We start from the raw sequence: 8,698 nt of genomic DNA, 5'->3' as shown, positions 1-8,698 counted from the left end.
ATAAGGCGGATAAGGTGCCAGAGGTGTACGACCTGTATGCCATGGCCCACACTGCCTCTTTCAAGAAAGTCAAGGCTTTCTCTCAGTCTGACCTCGATGATGCAAACAACTTCACCAACATCTCCTCCCACAACAAGCTCGTGAGATATAGAGATGAGGGGAAGGAGAGGAAAGGGGAGGACTTTAACCCGAGCCAGGGTCCCATTGATCCAGAGCTATTGATGATATCTGGTGGCGGGAGGTCCCATGGCTCCATAGCCATTGGAGATGGACTTATCCGTTGTCCTAGCACTCTCCCGGAGATCAAGGCGCGCCAGTCGAGCTCCGCTCCTGAGATAAGGCCTCGTGAACGGCCAGTGCAACTCGCCATCAAGGTTAGTGATACGTACTCATTTATCTTTCTCCATTACATTGTGTGCGCTTCCATCGATGATTACAAATGGTCATGTGAGTGGTGTTGCAGGATGCTATACAGAGTGAGAGAGATAGAACGGAGAAATTTCTGGCGGAGGCGGCGGAGAGGCAGCGGGAGTTGGAGGAGAGGACGACAAAGATGATGGAGGAGGAGAGGGCACGGAATGACATGCAGGCAAGGGCCATGTACGAGCTCCTTGTGGTAAGTTTCTTTTGCAGATTAGCCAAAACATTCATGTAGTGTTTGTCTCATTACTAACTAGTATGACTGAGTCGTCAAAACCAAATGTGCAGTCTGTGTGCGAGAAGACAGGTCAGACCGCTCCGCCGATGCCAGTGATTGCTCCTGGGACCACGGTGAGTTTTATTTGAATGGACATTACTTGCTAGTCTTAACATTTGAGTGTCATCATGCTAACAAGACATTGGAAATGATCTTTGGTGCAGCGTAACTCCAGACAAGCATCGCACGATCCTTCTCCAGCTACCGACACGAGCCACCCCGCTCCTACACCTCCTGGATCTTGGTAAGTTTATCTAGTGTTTTGCTTAACACATGCATAAAGACCTAGACTTAGCTTTATTTCCTCCAATGCTTACCATAATGACCTAGACTTAGCTTCTTCACCTCCAAAATGACTTAATAAGCTTACTGACCTCCAAAACCATCCATTTTACCTAAGTTAGCTCTAAAACGATCTGTACTTAGCTTACTTATGTCAAAAATTGCATCATTAGCTTAGTTAGCTCATAGACGATCCATTTTACCTAAGTTATCTCTAAAATGACCCATTTTACCTAGGTTAGCTTATAAATGATCCAGTTCATCCAAGTTAGCTCAAAAATGACCCATTTTACCTAGATTAGCTCCTAAATGATCCATTTTACCTACGTTAGCTTTAAAATGACCCATTTCACCTAGGTTAACTCCAAAATGACCAATCTTACCTAGGTTATCTCATAAACGATCCATTTCAACTAATTTAGCTCATAAACGATCCATTTCACCAAGTTAGCTAAAAAACGATCCATTTCACCTAAATTAGCTCTTAAATGATCCATTTCACCTAAGTTAGCTCAAAAAGATCCATTTCAACTAAATTAGCTCATAAATGATCCATTTCACCTAAGTTAGCTCAAAAACGATCCATTTCAACTAAGTTAGCTCATAAATGATCCATTTCACCTAAGTTAGCTAAAAAACGATCCATTTCACCTTAGTTACCTCAAAAACGATCCATTTGACCTTAGTTAGCTCATAAACGACCCATTTCGACTAAGTTACCTCATAAATGATCCATTTCACCTTAGCTAGCTCTTAAACGACCCATTTCAACTTAGTTAGCTCATATATGATCCATTTCACGTAAGTTAGCTCATAAATGACATACTCTTCTTGTTCTACTCTTCTTCTTGTTCTACTCTTCTTGTTCTAGTCTTCTGCTTGTTCTACTCTTCTTCTTGTTCTACTCTTCTTGTTCTAACTTTCTTATTTTTCATTTTGCAGATTTCATTCACTTGATGAAAGCTTGCATAGATGGAGTGCTCCTTATCCCTTTCTCTGTTTCTTTTGTATCGTTGAACTATGCATGTATCGTTGGATGAAACTATTGTAATATATATGGTTGGATGCCTCTATGTTGAACGATGAAGTTATGTGTTGGATATCTTATATGTTTGCTCTGTAATGGCCTTTTGAAATATATCTATATATGTCATATATATTTGTGATGAAAATTGTTGGATTTAATAAAAAATAGATAAAAGAGCCAATATGCAGGCTCTTTGCCGTCTGCCACCGACGGCAACGGGCTCTTTGCCGTCTGCCGCGGACGGAAAAGAAGACACGTGGCATCCAGCTGTGCTTCCTGGGAGCTGACCCATTTGGTCAGTTTGCCTACAGTGGCAGACGGCAAAGACTTTGCCATCAGTGGCAGACGGCAAAGACTTTGCCATCAGTGGCAGATGGCAAAGAACCTGCCATGTAGTGACGTGTAGATGACATCATACGGCAGACGGCAAAGACCCTAGCAATTTTGTCGTCAGCGGCGGACGGCAAAGGCCTGCCGTTAGCCACTTAACGGACTGACAGCGGAATTATTGCCGTCCGCTCTCTTTGCCGTCCGCCGCAGACGGCAAAGACTTTGCCATCAGTAGCAGACGGCAAAGTAGCTGTTTACCGTAGCCTACTTTGCCGGAGCCTTTTGCCATCCGCGGCTGACGGCAAAGGCCTTTGCCGTCCGCCGTGGCAGACGGCAAAGTAGCTGATTCCTGTAGTGATGGGGTGGGCAAGGGGGGGCGCACCAGCCCACTATGGGCTGGTTCCCCTCCCCACTTAGCCCATGGGGCCCTCCGGGATGGGTGGCCCCACCCGGTGGACCCCCGGGACCCTTCCGGTGGTCCCGGTACAATACCGGTGACCCCCGAAACTCTCCCGATGGCCGAAACTGCACTTCCTATATATAATTCTTCACCTCCGGACCATTCCGGAACTCCTCGTGACGTCCAGGATCTCATCCGGGACTCCGAACAACTTTCGGGTTACTGCATATTCATATCTCTACAACCCTAGCATCACCGAACCTTAAGTGTGTAGACCCTACGGGTTCGGGAGACATGTAGACATGACCGAGATGGCTCTCCGGTCAATAACCAACAGCGGGATCTGGATACCCATGTTGGCTCCCACATGCTCCTCGATGATCTCATCGGATGAACCACGATGTCGAGGATTCAAGCAACCCCGTATACAATTCCCTTTGTCAATCGGTACGTTACTTGCCCGAGATTCGATCGTCGGTATCCCAATACCTCGTTCAATCTCGTTACTGGCAAGTCACTTTACTCGTACCGTAATGCATGATCCCGTGACCAGACACTTGGTCACTTTGAGCTCATTATGATGATGCATTATCGAGTGGGCCCAGAGATACCTCTCCGTCATACGGAGTGACAAATCCCAGTCTTGATCCGTGTCAACCCAACAGACACTTTTGGAGATACCCGTAGTATACCTTTATAGTCACCCAGTTACGTTGTGATGTTTGGTACACCCAAAGCACTCCTACGGTATCCGGGAGTTACACGATCTCATGGTCTAAGGAAAAGATACTTGACATTGGAAAAACTCTAGCAAACGAACTATACGATCTTGTGCTATGTTTAGGATTGGGTCTTGTCCATCACATCATTCTCCTAATGATGTGATCTCGTTATCAATGACATCCAATGTCCATAGTCAGGAAACCATGACTATCTGTTGATCAACGAGCTAGTCAACTAGAGGCTTACTAGGGACATGTTGGTGTCTGTGTATTCACACATGTATTACGATTTTCGGATAACACAATTATAGCATGAATAAAAGACAATTATCATGAACAAGGAAATATAATAATAATCCTTTTATTATTGCCTCTAGGGCATATTTCCAACAGTCTCCCACTTGCACTAGAGTCAATAATCTAGTTACATTGTGATGAATCGAACACCCATGGAATTCTGGTGTTGATCATGTTTTGCTATAGGGAGAGGTTTAGTCAATGGATCTGCTACATTCAGGTCCATATGTACTTTACAAATATCTATGTCTCCATCTTGAACATTTTCACGAATGGAGTTGAAGCGACGCTTGATGTGCCTGGTATTCTTGTGAAACCTGGGCTCCTTGGCAAGTGCAATAGCTCCATTGTTGTCATAGAAGAGTTTGATCGGCCCCGACGCATTGGGTATGACTCCTAGGTCGGTGATGAACTCCTTCACCCAAATTGCTTCATGCGCTGCCTCCGAGGCTGCCATGTACTCCGCTTCACATGTAGATCCCGCCATGATGCTCTGCTTGCAACTGCACCAGCTTACTGCCCCATCATTCAAAATATACATGTATCCGGTTTGTGACTTAGAGTCATCCAGATCTGTGTCGAAGCTAGCGTCGACGTAACCCTTTACGACGAGCTCTTCGTCACCTCCATAAACGAGAAACATTTCCTTAGTCCTTTTCAGGTACTTCAGGATATTCTTGACCACTGTCCAGTGTTCCTTGCCGAGATTACTTTGGTACCTACCTACCAAACTTACGGCAAGGTTTACATCAGGTCTGGTACACAGCATGGGATACATAATAGAACCTATGGCTGAGGCATAGGGGATGACACTCATCTCTTCTATATCTTCTGCCGTGGTCGGACATTGAGCTGAGCTCAATTTCACACCTTGCAACACAGGCAAGAACCCCTTCTTAGACTGATCCATATTGAACTTCTTCAATATCTTATCAAGGTATGTGCTTTGTGAAAGACCTATGAGGCGTCTTGATCTATCTCTATAGATCTTGATGCCTAATATATAAGCAGCTTCTCCAAGGTCCTTCATTGAAAACCTCTTATTCAAGTAGGCCTTAATGCTGTCCAAAAGCTCTATATCATTTCCCATCAAAAGTATGTCATCTACATATAATATGAGAAATGCTACAGAGCTCCCACTCACTTTCTTGTAAACGCAGGCTTCTCCATAAGTCTGCATAAACCCAAACGCTTTGATCATCTCATCAAAGCGAATGTTCCAACTCCGAGATGCTTGCACCATCCCATAAATCGAGCGTTGGAGCTTGCACACCTTGTCAGCATTCTTAGGATCGACAAAACCTTCCGGCTGCATCATATACAGTTCTTCCTTAAGATAACCGTTAAGGAATGCCATTTTGACGTCCATTTGCCATATCTCATAATCATAGTATGCGGAAACTGCTAACATGATTCGAACGGACTTCAGCTTTGCTACGGGAGAGAATGTCTCATCGTAGTCAACCCCTTGAACTTGTCGATAACCCTTAGCGACAAGTCGAGCTTTATAGATGGTAACATTACCATCCGCGTCTGTCTTCTTCTTAAAGATCCATTTATTTTCTATGGCTCGCTGCTCAACGGTCAAGTCAGTCAAAGTCCATACTTCGTTTTCATACATGGATCCTATCTCAGATTTCATGGCTTCCAGCCATTTGTCGGAATCCGGCCCCGCCATCGCTTCTTCATAGTTCGAAGGTTCACCGTTGTCCAACAACATGATTTCTAAGACAGGGTTGCCGTACCACTCTGGTGCGGAACGTGTCCTAGTGGACCTACGAAGTTCAGTAGCAACTTGATCTGAAGTTTCATGATCATCATCATTAACTTCCTCTCTAGTCGGTGCAGGCACCTCAGGAACATTTTCTTGAGCTGCGCTACTTACCGGTTCAAGAGGTAATACTTCATCAAGTTCCACTTTCCTCCCACTTATTTCTTTCGAGAGAAACTCTTTCTCTAGAAAGGATCCATTCTTGGCAACAAAGATCTTGCCTTCGGATCTAAGGTAGAAGGTATACCCAATAGTTTCTTTAGGGTATCCTATGAAGACGCATTTTTCCGACTTTGGTTCGAGCTTTTCAGGTTGAAGTTTCTTGACATAAGCATCGCATCCCCAAACTTTTAGAAACGACGTCTTAGGTTTCTTCCCAAACCATAATTCATACGGTGTCGTCTCAACGGATTTCGATGGAGCCCTATTTAAAGTGAATGCGGCAGTCTCTAAAGCATAGCCCCAAAATGACAGCGGTAAATCGGTAAGAGACATCATAGATCGCACCATATCCAATAGAGTGCGATTACGATGTTCGGACACACCATTACGCTGAGGTGTTCCAGGCGGCGTGAGTTGTGAAACTATTCCACATTTTCTTAAGTGTGTGCCAAATTCGTGACTCAAGTATTCTCCTCCACGATCTGATCGCAAAAACTTGATTTTTCTGTCACGTTGATTCTCAACCTCACTCTGAAATTCCTTGAACTTTTCAACGGTTTCAGACTTGTGTTTTATTAAGTAGACATACCCATATCTACTCAAGTCATCAGTGAGGGTGAGAACATAACGATAGCCACCGCGAGCCTCAACACTCATTGGACCGCACACATCAGTATGTATGATTTCCAATAAGTTGGTTGCTCGCTCCATTGTTCCTGAGAACGGAGTCTTGGTCATTTTTCCCATGAAGCATGGTTCGCACGTGTCAAATGATTCGTAATCAAGAGACTCTAAAAGTCCATCTGCATGGAGCTTCTTCATGCGTTTGACACCTATGTGACCAAGGCAGCAGTGCCACAAGTATGTGGGACTATCATTATCAACCTTACATCTTTTGGTACTCACACTATGAATATGTGTAGCATTACGCTCGAGATTCATTAAGAATAAACCATTCACCATCGGAGCATGACCATAAAACATATCTCTCATATAAATAGAACAACCATTATTCTCGGATTTAAATGAGTAGCCATCTCGTATTAAACGAGATCTTGATACAATGTTCATGCTCAAACTTGGCACTAAATAACAATTATTGAGGTTCAAAACTAATACCGTAGGTAAATGTAGAGGTAGCGTGCCGACGGCGATCACATCGACCTTGGAACCATTCCCGACGCGCATCGTCACCTCGTCCTTCGCCAGTCTCCGCTTATTCCGCAGCTCCTGCTTTGAGTTACAAATGTGAGCAAGTGCACCGGTATCAAATACCCAGGAGCTACTACGAGTACTGGTAAGGTACACATCAATTACATGTATATCACATATACCTTTCGTTTTGCCTGCCTTCTTGTCCGCGAAGTATTTGGGGCAGTTCCGCTTCCAGTGACCACTTCCCTTGCAATAAAAGCACTCAGTCTAGGTCTTGGGTCCATTCTTTGCTTCTTCCCGGCAGCTTTCTTACCGGGCGCGGCAACTCCCTTGCCGTCCTTCTTGAAGTTCTTTTTACCCTTGCCTTTCTTGAACTTAGTGGTTTTATTCACCATCAACACTTGATGTTCCTTTTTGACTTCTACCTCTACTGATTTCAGCATTGCAAATACTTCAGGAATGGTCTTTTCCATCCCCTGCATATTGAAGTTCATCACAAAGCTCTTGTATCTTGGTGGAAGCGACTGGAGGATTCTGTCAATGACCACGTCATCTGGGAGATTAAATCCCAGCTGAGTCAAGCGGTTATGTAACCCAGACATTGTGAGTATGTGCTCACTGACAGAACTATTTTCCTCCATCTTACAGCTGAAGAACTTGTCGGAGACTTCATATCTCTCGACCCGGGCATGAGCTTGGAAAACCATTTTCAGCTCTTCGAACATCTCATATGCTCCGTGTCGCTCAAAATGCTTTTGGAGCCCCGGTTCTAAGCTGTAAAGCATGCCGCACTGAACGAGGGAGTAATCATCAGCACGTGTCTTCCAAGCGTTCATAACGTCTTGGTTCTGTGGGACGGGTGCGTCACCTAGCGGAGCTTCTAGGACATAATCTTTCTTGGCAGCTATGAGGATGATCCTCAGGTTCCGGACCCAGTCCATATAGTTGCTGCCATCGTCTTTCAGCTTGGTTTTCTCTAGGAACGCGTTGAAGTTGAGGACAACGTTGGCCATTTGATCTACAAGACATATTGTAAAGATTTTAGACTAAGTTCATGATAATTAAGTTCATCTAATCAAATTATTTAATGAACTCCCACTTAGATAGACATCCCTCCAGTCATCTAAGTATAACATGATCCGAGTTAACTAGGCCGTGTCCGATCATCACGTGAGACGGACTAGTCAACATCGGTGAACATCTTCATGTTGATCGTATCTTCTATACGACTCATGCTCGACCTTTCGGTCTTCTGTGTTCCGAGGCCATGTCTGTACATGCTAGGCTCGTCAAGTCAACCTAAGTGTTTGCATGTGTAAATCTGTCTTACACCCGTTGTATGTGAACGTTGGAATCTATCACACCCGATCATCACGTGGTGCTTCGAAACAACGAATTGTCGCAACGGTGCACAGTTAGGGGGAACACTTTCTTGAAATTATTATGAGGGATCATCTTATTTACTACCGTCGTTCTAAGTAAACAAGATGCAAAAACATGATAAACATCACATGCAATCAAATAATAATAGTGACATGATATGGCCAATATCACATAGCTCCTTTGATCTCCATCTTGGGGCTCCATGATCATCTTGTCACCGGCATGACACCATGATCTCCATCATCATGATCTCCATCATCGTGTCTCCATGAAGTTGCTCGCCAACTATTACTTCTACTACTATGGCTAACACGTTTAGCAATAAAGTAAAGTAATTTACATGGCGTTTCTCAATGACACGCAGGTCATACAAAAATAAAGACAACTCCTATGGCTCCTGCCGGTTGTCATACTCATCGACATGCAAGTCGTGATTCCTATTACAATAGCATGAACATCTCATACATCACAT

At 44.2% G+C, this 8,698-nt stretch overlaps 1 long non-coding RNA gene across 1 annotated transcript; it reads left to right on the top strand.

The window, feature by feature from the left end:
* The first annotated feature begins 501 nt into the window (after positions 1-501).
* LOC147973473 (uncharacterized) lies at positions 502-2,054 on the top strand. The gene is made up of 4 exons (XR_015603657.1): positions 502-616; positions 709-771; positions 862-941; positions 1,922-2,054. It is a non-coding gene; the product is annotated as an uncharacterized LOC147973473 (long non-coding RNA).
* Positions 2,055-8,698: the final 6,644 nt, after the last annotated feature.

The sequence above is a fragment of the Triticum urartu genome, chromosome 5A (assembly GCF_056163025.1).
Source record: "Triticum urartu cultivar PI428250 chromosome 5A, HENAU_Tu73, whole genome shotgun sequence".
NCBI classification, from domain to species: Eukaryota; Viridiplantae; Streptophyta; class Magnoliopsida; order Poales; family Poaceae; genus Triticum; species Triticum urartu.
The sequence above is the reverse complement of the archived record's forward strand: the minus strand, read 5'-3'. Positions and strand labels throughout refer to the sequence as shown.